Raw genomic sequence first — 13111 nt, forward strand, 5'->3', positions numbered from 1 at the left:
CAAAGTGGGTGCCAGGTAAGGTGCTAGACCTACACCCGAATCATCAGAGGAGCTGACGGTGCCAAGCTGCCATCCTTTCCATTCGAACCAGAAAGAAAGCAGTGACATTCTAAGAAACACGAACAAACAAGGAGCTCCATCATATTCTTTCCTGCGCTCATTACTTCCCTGTATTAGCCAACCACTTACACCCACAAGGATGACAGAAAAGGAAAAAGGGAAAGAAAGGGCGGCCCATGGTTCCTCCTCCCTCCAGCCCCTTTGTTCTCTGTGAGCTGAGAGAATGTTAGTAGGATGTGAGCATATTAAGTGAAAAAACAAGTAAACAAGAATTTACTTTTATGTACTGTTTCCAGTTCTAGTAAGAACAAAACGTACATGTAGGAACAAGCTACGAAATAGAAAGTGTGTCATCTGGGTGATTTTGTATGTGTTACGTGCTGTTATATTTAAAACTGGCATTGCACAATATAAAGATGGATGGTAAAAATTCATGCTATTAATTTAAAAGGGTAGTTTTTCTTTCCTGAAAACAATAAATAATAGAAAACACCATGACAAGTTGACAGAAATGAGAAAGCTTTCCATTTTAGTACCTTTAATGGTACTTTTCTCCTGTTTTTTGAAGTGGTCCCACATGTGTATTTTGCACCAGGCCCTGCAAATTACAGAGCCAGCCCTGAATTTGAATCATGGAGCCTAGACACCTGTATTTGAAAGCTTCCTGCTGAGACACTCTGAAGCAGGCAGAATCTCGAAGCTGGGTGCTGTTTCAAAAGCTTCCCAGGGCTCTCTTCCCACCACCCATCCTGCCCCTCTCCCCTTTGGCCAGTAGAGTCCTGAACACAAAGATTCTCAGCCTTGCATAGCTCTGGCTCCCTCGAATGAGACTTAAACGATCCTTCAGATGTCCTCAGTGTTAAGCATACAGTCGCCCAGCTACTCTGAAAAGACTGCTCAGTTTTAAACGCACCACATCTTGACTTCAGAGGCCACACATTTTTATTCCTTGGAGTCGTAAGGTTCTTTCCTATCCAAGTTTCTAAATGCCCCTCTGATTTCTAAGTTTACAATTACAGTCACTTGCCTAATCAACTCCAGGTTTTCTTGGAGCTCTGTCCTCAAGAAATCTCATGGGCCCTTGAGCTGCTCCCCTGTTCTGTCTCCAGTGAAGGCCAACACACCTGGTCCTGGCAGGACCAGCTGGCACTCCGCCGCCACGAGGCCACGGGTCCCCCTCTCCCGCCTCCATCTCCTGGAAACACCTCATCTTTCCCCCCTTCCCCGTCCCCTCCCCCCACCCTGCATCCTCTTCATCAATTCCCATTCCTTCTACCTGAAGCAAAACACTTGGGACTCTCCAATTTATGTGTCTGTGTGTGGCTTGTGGGATCTTAGTTCCCCGACCAGGGATGGATCCCACGCCTCCTACAGTGGAAGTGCGGAGTCCTAACCATTGGACTACCAGGGAATTCCCTCCAAAATTTTAACACAGACTCCTCTCTTCCCTGGACTGAAGCGTCATCCCTAAAGTTTAGTCATCCTTTTGATAGTTTTGCCCAGAGAAAGTGGTCATTTCATCATTTGCAGACCCCTATATTAAACTTTTTACTTGCATTCTGTCACACAGTAAACATTTTACTTAAGTTTATGATGATCCGATTTTAGGGGACTTTCAAACAACCTACAGTTATCAGATCTATATGTATTAGTATTTATGTCCTTAGAAAGTTAGAGCTTTCAGAGGCTGAAGAGGTAGATTTAACCCAACCCTTTAGCTTTACTGGTGAGAAAAACCGACCTGGAGAAGTTAGGGTCATCCTGGCCTAGTATCACTCTTAGTTCTTCCGAAGTAAAGCTCAACACTCTTCCTTCTTCATCAGGCGGCAGCTTCGGTTATAAAGTTGTTACTGAACCAGGTTTGTTTTGCCCTACGCGCAGCTAGACAAACGCTAAGACACCAAGCTCTCTGCAGCAGAGAGAGGGTTTATGCATAAGACAGCCTAACGCAGACACAGGAGAAGAAAGTCTCAGAATCGCCTCCCACGAGGCTGAGGGCCTGGGGTATTTATGGGATGAGTTGACGTCCCAGGCGTGGGGATCGCGGAGAAAGGTGATGGGAAACAGGTGCTTCATCCTCATTCTGCGCAGGCGCAACTCAGCCACAGCCTGTGTACTTTCAGAAGCGAAGGCGCTTGGCACGATCTGAGGGTGGGGTTTTCGGCCCTCTGCCATCACAAGGTTACCGAGCACACACTAGAGCATGCCCAGATGGAGGGTCAGTGGTCCCATGGTCTTTTTTCTTGCAGTTTTTATTGGAGTATAGTTAATCTACAATGTTGTGTCAGTTTCAGGTGCACTGCAAAATGAATCAGCCACCTAATACCTACATCTACGCTTTTTCCTTCTTTCCCTATCCAGTCTTAACCAGCTCAGCTCCGACTAGACACAGCTGATCCAGGTTCTTGGAAAACATCTTATTGTTTAGGCTCCCGAGCGGCTTAGAAGACAAGCAAGGTTTTTGCAGCAACATTTAAAAGGACCTTGATTAGTGAAGGCAGGTTACAGGTGAAACGGATTTAACTAATGATTACCCACGGTGTCGCAGTCACCCCTCAGGTTCCCTGGGAGGTTGGTTTCAGGGCCCCGTGGATGCCCAAGTCCCTCATATAAAATGGCCGTAATACAGTTGGCCCTCCATATCCGGGGTTCACATCTGCAGATGCAGAGGGCTGAGTGTATATCAAAACCACAGAAGGCAGGAAGCTTCTGGGTTCACGAAAGCATTCACATGCAGGGAGGGTGGAGTACCCAGTTCCATGGAGATAGAAGCTCCTGTGCTGGGGACCCTTCCGGACCTCACCCGATGTACCTCTTCATCTGGCTACTGTATCCTTTATAATCTCCTTTACAATAAACTGGTAAAGGGATCTAAAACGGGGTAAAGAAAGAAAAAAGGAGGGCAAAGAGTGAAGGAAGAGGAGAGTTGAAGGAGAGAAATTTTCCCTGAGTCAGGAGGGAAGGAAACAAAGGCAAAACAGCCAAGAATGGGCACATGAGATTCTCTTCAGCCAGTTCTTGTTTCTGGTTAAAAGACTGTGATGTGTGAGAGTCTCTGGAGTATAAAACAGACATGAAGAAACTGAGGCTTGGACAAGTAAGTAAATTGAAAAGGTTACGAGACAAACCCAGTTTTCTTATCTAAATAGTCCCCAAAGAGCCCTCCAAGAAGAAATGAAAAAAAAATGTCAGTCATAATAAATCCGGCATCTTTCAGAAGAACAGGGGGAAAAAACTATCACAAAAGGCACAATGAGATCTCTTCAGAGGATTCCTCTTAAGTGAGCCCAGAGGGAGAAGGAGAAAGCAAGTCAGAGGCTCTGGATGGTCTGCCCTTTAGTAACTGAGAACCAGTGTTATTTTGAACTTTGCAGGAATGATGCCAGTGGTAAAAATTCAAACAGCTAGTTTGAGAGAGATGATGATTACCTAGTCTTCAGCATAGCGCCCACCACTCTCTCCAGCGTACAACCCTTTTCTGAAGCCCTCCTATCCCTGCTTTGTAGAACATCCTCAGGGAGAAGGCAGTAGACAGAGCATTGGGGTGGGGGACCTGAACTGCTGCCGTCGTGAAGACAGGCTGGAGGCAGGAAGAACTGGCGGGGCCAAGCCTGGCAGGACAAGATCAAAGGCTGAAACGGGATTAGGAACCTGCCAGGTGGCTGTGTCAGGCAGGACTCTGCACCTGGCCAGGTAACGGTGGATGTGTGGAGGTAGATTCATTCTATCTAAGATGCAACAACGTTTGTAGATCAATCTGCTTTGCTCTAAAACATTTAAAGCGTTTTCCCCTCGTTACTTCATTTAATCCTCTCAACAACCTTGAGATTTAGGTTTTATCTTCACCAAATTTAGAGAAGCAGCAGCCAGGCTTAGAGATGACAAAAAACTTGCTTGAGGCTACATAAATTCAAATCTCTTTCACCTGTGCCCCCAGTTCTACAATACCTCCCGAAGCAATGTGAAAAATACAGTTTTCTTTTTTCTTTTTTTTTTTTTTTTGACTGCGCTGCACAGCCTGTGGGATCTCAGGCTTGCAGGATCTCAGTTCCCTGATCAGGGACTGAACCTGGGCCACGGCACTGAAAGCCCAGAATCCTAACCACTAGGCCACCAGGGAACTCCCTAAAGCATTTTTGAAAATCCAGATACAGATGTATAAAATCCTGGAGGCCAAAACTGCATGGGCCTTGAAAGGGAAATAAAGCCTAAGGACTAGTATTGACTTGTAATTGACCGTAGAATTTAATTAAAAATTTAAAAAGACTGGATGTTATCTAACCTATCACCCTTGCATACAAATGTGTCTTGGTAAGGAACAGTGCTGTATGTCCGTAACTCAGAATTTCCAGTCCGTATTACCCTCGCCCACACTTGTTATTTGAGTGCCATTGTGATGGACAGAATATATAGCACTTAATAGCTGCTGTACTGATAAGAGCTCCTCTACTGAACTGTTTCTCCTGGTTACCCAGCATCAGGCCAGCAGACATTAATTTAGGTACCCGCATAAATGTCCTCGTAAGTGAGCCTAACAGCTCTAATCCTCTATTGGCAGAGATTTGAGTTACAAAGAGGGACACCCCTGGACGCCCCCACACACACCCCGCAACCTGTCCATTTAACATTGTGACACCAAGTATTATGGGGGAAAATGCCCTTTAACTGAAGAAAACATGCTGTTGCGTGAACCCAGTAGGCAGATGGAGAAACAGGAAGGCTGAGATTAGAGTCTGCTTTACAGTTCTTTTGATGTTTCCCAAGCCAACTGGGGAAGCGGGTGAGGCTCTGAGAGAGCGATCAAAGGCGCCTCTGCAGGTTCAGATTAACAGGGAATTGGCGGATCAGGGCAGCACCTGCCTGAGAATAGCAATACACCTCACCAAATAAAGTTAATCTTTTAGTCAAGCTTGGAGGTGGCAATCCTTTTAGAAAACTTACACAGGCTAAGTTTATTCTTGCTGTGTCTTAGGTCTCTGAAGGGAAAATAACACTCTGCTTTTGTTTCTTCCCATAGAGGTATTTATTTATTTTAAAGCTGATCTTTGCCCCGGGTGTACACCATTTAACACCCTGGCTCTGGTTTCACAAAAGGTGGATGTTTGGGGGTTTGGAGGACAGGGGTGGAAAGGCACTGCCATAAATCTTTACTTGCCTTTAAAACTTCAAGTGTTAGGAATTCCCTGGCGGTCCGGTGGTTAGAACTCTGAGCTCTCACCGCTGAGGGCCCAGGTTCAATCCCTGGTCTGAGAACTAAAATCCCACAAGCTGTGCAGTGTGGCCAAAAAGAGAAAAAAAAAAGAAAAAACTTAGCGTGTTATTTGATGAAGCTGTACCTCTGTCCCAGAGCAGTTCCTTCATCTCTATGTGGGGAAATATAGCTTAAAAGACATATTTTTTTTTTTGTACAGAGGAAATTGAAAGGAGCAGCACAAAGTAACTGTAGCCACTAGAACAAGTCTAAAAATTCTCAATCAAAATAAAAAACAGAAACATACTAAAAAAGGTAGGAGGCCAAGGTCACAGGCTCAGAAAGCCAATACTTAGGGACATGAAATGCACCGAATAGTAGATTAAGTGTTAAGACTTAGCACAGAGAAACTACAAAACAGATTTCTTGGCCTTGGAGAGTTCATTATTTCAGGCCCTGGCTCATCATAAGGTTTAGGAAACCAGGAGGACGTGTCACATTCTGCAAGTCTCCCTGAGAAGCAGACGTGGCCAAAAGGAAGTGGAGTGGTGGAGGAAAGGGGGCGTTTGACAGCAGAAAAATAAGTGGAGGTATTTGAAAGAGAAAACTTGCATATGATCAACTGCCAAAGCGACCATCAGATCTTTACTGAACAGTCTGATGAAAGTGGGATGGTTCCAAGTTGTTTCATTTCAGGCATAGTGTGTGGAAAGTGAACTTGCAGAATCTCGCAGGGAACGTGCCTCTATTCCGGCTGGTACCCACACACAAGCTGAGCTCAGATGAGTCTCAGTTTCCTCAGCTACACAATGGGAATAACATCTCTCATCCGGGTTGTGAGGAGTAAATGAGATATGCACCCAAAGTGTTCAAGAACGGTTGTAATAATAATATAACAAATAATAAAATCTTCAATAACTATTATAGCTTTTCTTTTCCAAATCACCCTAACATTTTTTATTTCAGTACTGGACTTACAGATGCTACCGGAAAACCATGTTACAATTAGAAGGACCGTTGATGAGAGAATTTAAAGTAAGTGATGTTCCAGGTTGTGGAGACTGACTGTACGAATAGGCTGGAGGAAAAGTTAGCTAACGTAAATATACACATAGGCATTTCACAGACTCATCTGAATGAATCAAATTCCAAAACAAAAATCAATGGAAATAACTTTTTACTTTTTTTTATTATTTTTTTGCCACACAGCACGGCTTGTGGGATCTTAGTTCCCCCACCAGGGATTGAACACAGGCCCTTGGCAGTGAGAGCACGGAGTCCTCACCCCTGGAACGCCAGGGAACTCCCTGGAAAGAACTTTAAAGTAACAAAACATTAGTGATCAGATTAGGTAACAAGCCAAAAGGTAATAAAATTTTATTTAAAGGGGTAAAAGTTAAAAAGACTTTTACTGTATTTCAATCTATTTACAGTCTCTAAAAGCCCTATCCTCACATTAAAATTTATATGAAAAGAATACACGCCTTCAGCGTGTTAAGTATATACATATTAGCAATAATTTGAGGCAAGATAGAAAAGCTGAATTTGCCCTAAGGTCATAAATTTGAGTGATCCAATCAAATGTGACCATGTTCAAGTTTCAGTAATTTATTTATAAAGACAAGTTTGGAATATTAAAGAAAACAAGAAAACCAAGTTGGCAAGGCTTCTTAGGATAACAATGTACCTTCTAGAAAAACCCCTCTATTGTTTCGTTTCCCTTATCCCTATGCTGTTACTTAAATGTCTGTTCTCTGCAAGTCTGAGTACATTCCTGTCGTGGGATTTGATTCCATTTGTAAGTCATTGACTCAGTGCTTCAGAGTTTGTACGTTCTCCGGTGTCTATAAAATATGTCATTCAAGACTGTTTCCTTGGTATTTGGTGAAATCCTTGTAGTTGTGGTCTCCATCGCTTTATCATGCTGCCCTTACTTGTCAGCTGTCCTATTGTGACCGTCAACCTTAAGTTACTCCTTTTCTTCAGCCACAAGGTATCTGTTGAGTATTTTCTGCTTCCAGTCTCTGAATCATAAAACCCATCTAAGATGGCAGTCTGTTTTTAGTGAGAGGTCAAGACTTGCCACATTCTCCTCTCACTGAGACTGTTTAAACCTTGATCTCTGAATACTGCTTTTTAGTCTCTGGCCAGGTTCCAGATATAAACTTTATTTTTCGGTTCGATCCAAACCCACGTTTACCCTCCTGCAGTGTTAGGTCTATTTGTTAGTGTCTTGGTTTACATATTGTATGGGCTATAGGTATACCATAGGATGAGCTCAGTGCCAAATTCAACTCTCACTGGTTAAGCTGACCTGGGTGATAATTCTACAGCAAACTGCATTTCTTTTACAAAAACTGTCAAATGCCCCAAAAGACTACAAAAGCAAATTTTTCTAGGTCTGCAAAGAGAATCAATTGTCAACTCCCAGTGTTCTACTTACGAAGAGAAACAGTGGCTAAAGAATAGTTTAGGGCAGTGGTTCCCAAATCCAGGGGATCTTTAAAAAATTCCGAAATCCAAGCCACAGTTGTTTTTAAAGCTTTCCAGGTGATTCCAATGTGTAGATAAGTTTGAGAACTCCTGATTCAGAGTTTTAAAGTAGAGGGTCGGGCTTCCCTGGTGGCGCAGTGGTTGAGAGTCCGCCTGCCGATGCAGGGGACACGCGTTCGTGCCCCGGTCCGGGAGGATCCCACATGCCGTGGAGCGGCTAGGCCCGTGAGCCATGGCCGCTGAGCCTGCGCATCCGGAGCCTGTGCTCCGCAACGAGAGAGGCCACAACAGTGAGAGGCCTGCGTACCGCAAAAAAAAAAAAAAAAAAAAAAGTAGAGGGTCAGTCATCCACTTTCAGAAGAAGGGAACTTCAAGGGGGTAAGACGTGCAAGTTTGCACCTTGATACCTCAGGGCACACCTCATTCTTCAGAAGACTAAGGGTGGCAGAGAGCTGCAGCCTTAATGGCTTGAGATATCAAGGACCGAGTTGGGGTTGGTAGTGCAGATGGAGTTAGCAGAGGAATCCTGGAAAGGAAGGAACAGCGGAAGGAGCAAACCTGAAACTCTGAATCTCAGTGAGTCCACTGAAAGGCAGCAGCTGGAAGCTTAAAGAACTGATCAGAGATCTGAGCTACTATCTACTACAGGGGAGAAGGAGACTGAGGTTTCAGTCCAGCCAAATGACTGGCTGCCAGAACAAAAATTAACACTCTTCAGAGGAATGTAGCAGAATCCAGAGTCCTTATTAATGTATCATCCATAATGTCCACTGTATAGTAAAACATCATCAGACAAGAAAAAAGTATCAATACGTGACTCCTACTGAAGCAAAATGCAGTCAAAAACTTTAAGGAAGCTATTGTAAGTAACTTATAGGAAAACATACTCTTATTTAATAGACTGACGGGGAATCTCAGCAGAGAAATAGCAACGATAAAAAAAAGGACTAATTGGGAATTCTGCATGTGACAAATACAATAACTGATATCAAAATTCACTGGATGGCCTCAACAGCACTTTAGAGACAGTGGAAGAGTTGGTGAATTAAAAGTTAATACAAACGATCCAATCTGAAGATTAGAGAGAAGCAAGATTAAAGAAAAGGGACTTCCCTGGTGGCACAGTGGTTAAGAATCCACCTGCCAGTGCAGGGGACACGGGTTTGAGCCCTGGTCCAGGAAGATCCCACATGCCGCGGAGCCACTAAGCCCGTGCACCACAACTACTAAGACTGTGCTCTAGAGCCCGCAAGCCACAACTACTGAAGCCCATGCACCTCGAGTCTGTGCTCCGCAACAAGAGAAGCCACTTCAATGAGAAGCCCATGTATCACAACAAAGAGTAGCCCCTGCTCACCCCAACTAGAGAAAGCCTGTGTGCAGCAACAAAGACCCAACACAGCCAAAAATAAATAAATAAAATAAATAATTTATTTTAAAAAAAGATGAAAGAAAAACATGATAATCTCAGATAATGTACTGGAGTTCTAGAGATCTACTGGAGTTCTAGAAGGAGAGGAGAAAAGAGAAAAAATTTTTGAAGAAATAATGGCCAATATTTCCCAAATTTGGTAAAAAAACAAAACATAAACTTACAGATCCAAGCTCAACAAACCCCCAAGCAGGATAAACTACAATTATACCTAGGCACACCATAGCCAAACTGCTGAAATACAAAGATGAAAGAGACAGAGAAAGACATTACATACAAGAGAACAATGATACAAGTGACAACTGATGTCTCTTCAGAAACAATGGAAGCCAGACAATAAATGCCTTTCAAGTGATGGAAAAAAACAACCCAGGATTCTATCTTCAGTGAAACTATCCTTCAAAGATGAAAGTAAAATAAAAGTCATTTTCAGTGAACAAAAATAGATGATTAGTCACCAGCAGGCCTCCACAATTCTCAAGAAAATTCAAGCTGAAGAGAAATGACGTGTCATTCAGACTCACAAGGAATGAAGAACATCAGAAATGGTAGATATTTAGCAAATATAAAAGACTATAGGGATTTCCCTGGTGGCACAGGGGTTAAGAATCTGCCTGCCAATGCAGGGGACATGGGTTCGAGCCCTGGTCTGGGAAGATCCCACATGCTGTGGAGCAACTAAACCTGTATGCCACAACTACTGAGCCCACTTGCCACAACTACTGAAGCCCGTGTGCCTAGAGCCCATGTCCTGCAACAAGAGAGGCCACCACAATGAGAAGCCCACACACAGCAATGAAGAGTAGCCCACTCACCGCAACTAAAGAAAGCTCACGTGCAGCAATGAAGACTCATGCAGCCATAAATAAATAAATTTATATTAAAAAAAGACGATATACAGGCATACCTTGTTTTACTGCACTTTGCTTTATTGTGCTTTGCAGGTGTTGTTTTTTACAAATTGAAGGTTTGTGGCAACTCTGTGTCAAGTCTATTTAGTGCCACAGCATTTGTTCACTTCATGTCTGTGCCACATTTTGGTAATTCTTGCCGTATTTCAAACTGTTTCATTTTTATTCTATTTGTTACAGTGACCTGTAATCAGTGAGTTTTCTTTTTTCTTGCCACGCCGTGTGGCTTGTGGGATCTTAGTTCCCCAACCAGGGATCGAAACCAAACCCTTGGCAGTGAAAGCCCAGAGTCCTAACCACTGGACCGCCAGGGCATTCCCTCAGTGATCTTTGATGTTATTAAGTATTGCAAAAAGATTATGACTTGCTGCATGCTGAGATGATGGTTAGTACTCTTTATCAAATAAAGGATTTTTAAATTAAGGTACGTACATTTTTTATTGCACATTTAATAGACTACAGTATAATGTAAACATAACTTCTATATGGACTGGGAACCAAAAAATTTGTGTGACTCACTTTGTGATATTCACTTCATTGTGGTGGTTTGGAACCAAACCCACAATATCTCCAGTGTATGCCTGTATACATTCTCTTTTCTCTTAACTTTAAAAAAGACACATGCCTGTTTCAAACAAAAATTATAACATTATACTGTTGGATTTATCAGGTATAGCTATTTTATATGAAAAACAAGAAAAAAAGAAAAGAGTAAATGGAACCATACTGTTCCAAGTTTCTATATTTTGTATGAGGTTGTATAATATAAATTCTAAGTTGACTGTGATAAATTAAAGATGTATACTGTAATCCCCTAGAACAACCATTAAAAACAATATAGGGCTTCCCTGGTGGCGCAGTGGTTGAGAGTCCACCTGCTGATGCAGGGGACATGGGTTCGTGCCCTGGTCCAGGAGGATCCCACATGCCGCAGAGTGGCTGGGCCCGTGAGCCATGGCCATTGAGCCTGCGCGTCTGGAGCCTGTGCTCCGCAACGGGAGAGGCCACAACGGTGGGAGGCCCGTGTACCGCAAAAATACAAATAAAAAAACAATGTAATTTGAAAGCCAATAGAAAAATCACAACAAAATATTTAAAATATTCAACTAACCCAAAAAAGGCAAGAAAAGAGGAACAGAGGGAGGAAAAAATCCAAATGGTAAACTGAATCCAAACATATCAGTAGTTATATTAAATATAAACCAACTAAACACACCAAGTAAAAGGCAGAGATTGTTAGGCCGGTTAAAAAAGCACGACCCAACTACATGTTATCTTAAAGAGGTGAACTTTAAATACAAATTCTTAAAGAGATGAACTTTAAATACAAATTAAGTTAGGGCTTCCCTGGTGGCACAGTGGTTAAGAATCCACCTGCCAGTGCAGGGGACACAGGTTCAAGCCTTGGTCCAGGAAGATCCCACATGCCATGGAGCAACTAAGCCCGTGCACCACAACTACTGAGCCTGCACTCTAGAGCCTGCGAGCCACAACTACTGAGCCCGCAAGCCACAACTACTGAAGCCCGCACACCTAGAGCCCATGCTGTGCAACGAGAAGCCACCACAGTAAGAAGCCCCAACAAAGAGTAGCCCCCACTTGCCACAACTAGAGAAAGCCCGTGCGCAGCAATGAAGACCCAATGCAGCCAAAAATAAATAAATAAAATTTAAAAAACACAAGTTAAAAGTAAACAAATGAAAAAAGATATTTCATGCAAATACTAAGCAAACAGTTATTTCTATTTGGCTCCAATTTGAATAAACACTTTTTTACATGTACCTTTCCAATTACATTTGTTACACACCAGTTATTTATCAACCTGGATCCATTTGGGGTGATTCTTTTTTTTTAATGTTTGGGTTTCATTTGACCCTTGACATTTATTTTTCTTTTAAATCACTCACATGACTGCTTTCTCCCCTCCCCCACCCAGTGTGATTAATGAAATGTCTTATCAAGGGAAGCCTTTCAGGATTTGCTGGTCTCTCTTATCTGTACTCAAAGGATTTCAGCATTTGATCTAGCTATTAAAGCAGGTAATGATTCTTAATCCCCTTTGATTTTTCATTCTTATTTGTTTACTTTGCTCCTTTTATGTACATTATTTCCTTTTTGGTTTTGTCTATTTCTGCAACTCTGAGGTGGGGCTAGCCCACTGGAGGCTGATGAGCCCTTCAAGGCCGCCCCCCTCACAGGCTAGAGGCACCACCTTCTCCTCCCTTGTTTTTTCTTCCCACTCCTGGTTGTCCTCATCAGTTTTTCTCTTCCACTTAGAGAAGTCTTTGAGTTTAGCTCTTTCTACAGCAGGCACCTTCTAAACAGAATTTCAAAATTAGACAAGCTTAAGTTTGGAAGAGTTTTCCTACATTCTTTAAACAACACTGAAGCTCTAATGCTCCCTCAAACTTAGACAATTCATAGCTGGGGCAGGGCTGGAAAGAACATGACTATAATAACAAAGAAACCTCATACTAAGCATGACTACAAAGAATGGTTTTGTGGCATGTGACAAACCTGCTCAAGTGAAAGGAACACCACCAATTCCCTTCTAGCCGTCCTGGCTTCATAAAGAACTGCCTATCCCAACAAACTCCACTTGTGTATGGTACCGCTTTTCACAAACCGTGACCTTAGGAAAGAAACCTAATAAACTAACAGTCCCATGGGAGACAGAACCCCACTGCTTTCACCACTTTAGACCATGTTTTAAAAGATGCTTTTAAATGTAAGGAGGCCTTACCTAACTGGACCACTGAACAAAAATTATTTTAGACGGTAACATGCAGGAGGCAATACTAAGAACTGCTTGGGTTGCTGTTTACTTCTGAAAACTTGAGCCACGATCAGGTGCTTTGAGATCTTCCTTTTCAACGTGGGTCGTGTCTTAAAATACGCAGACTAGGTCACCAAGGGATTCAGTGGTTAGCTAAACACCCATGGAAACGATTCATTCCAACTTGCAGTTTTAAGTAAAGATTTGAGGGCCTGCTATGCCTCCTATCAAGAGTAAATTATCACACA

This window comes from Grampus griseus (assembly GCF_964374135.1).
Source record: "Grampus griseus genome assembly, chromosome: 12".
NCBI classification, from domain to species: Eukaryota; Metazoa; Chordata; class Mammalia; order Artiodactyla; family Delphinidae; genus Grampus; species Grampus griseus.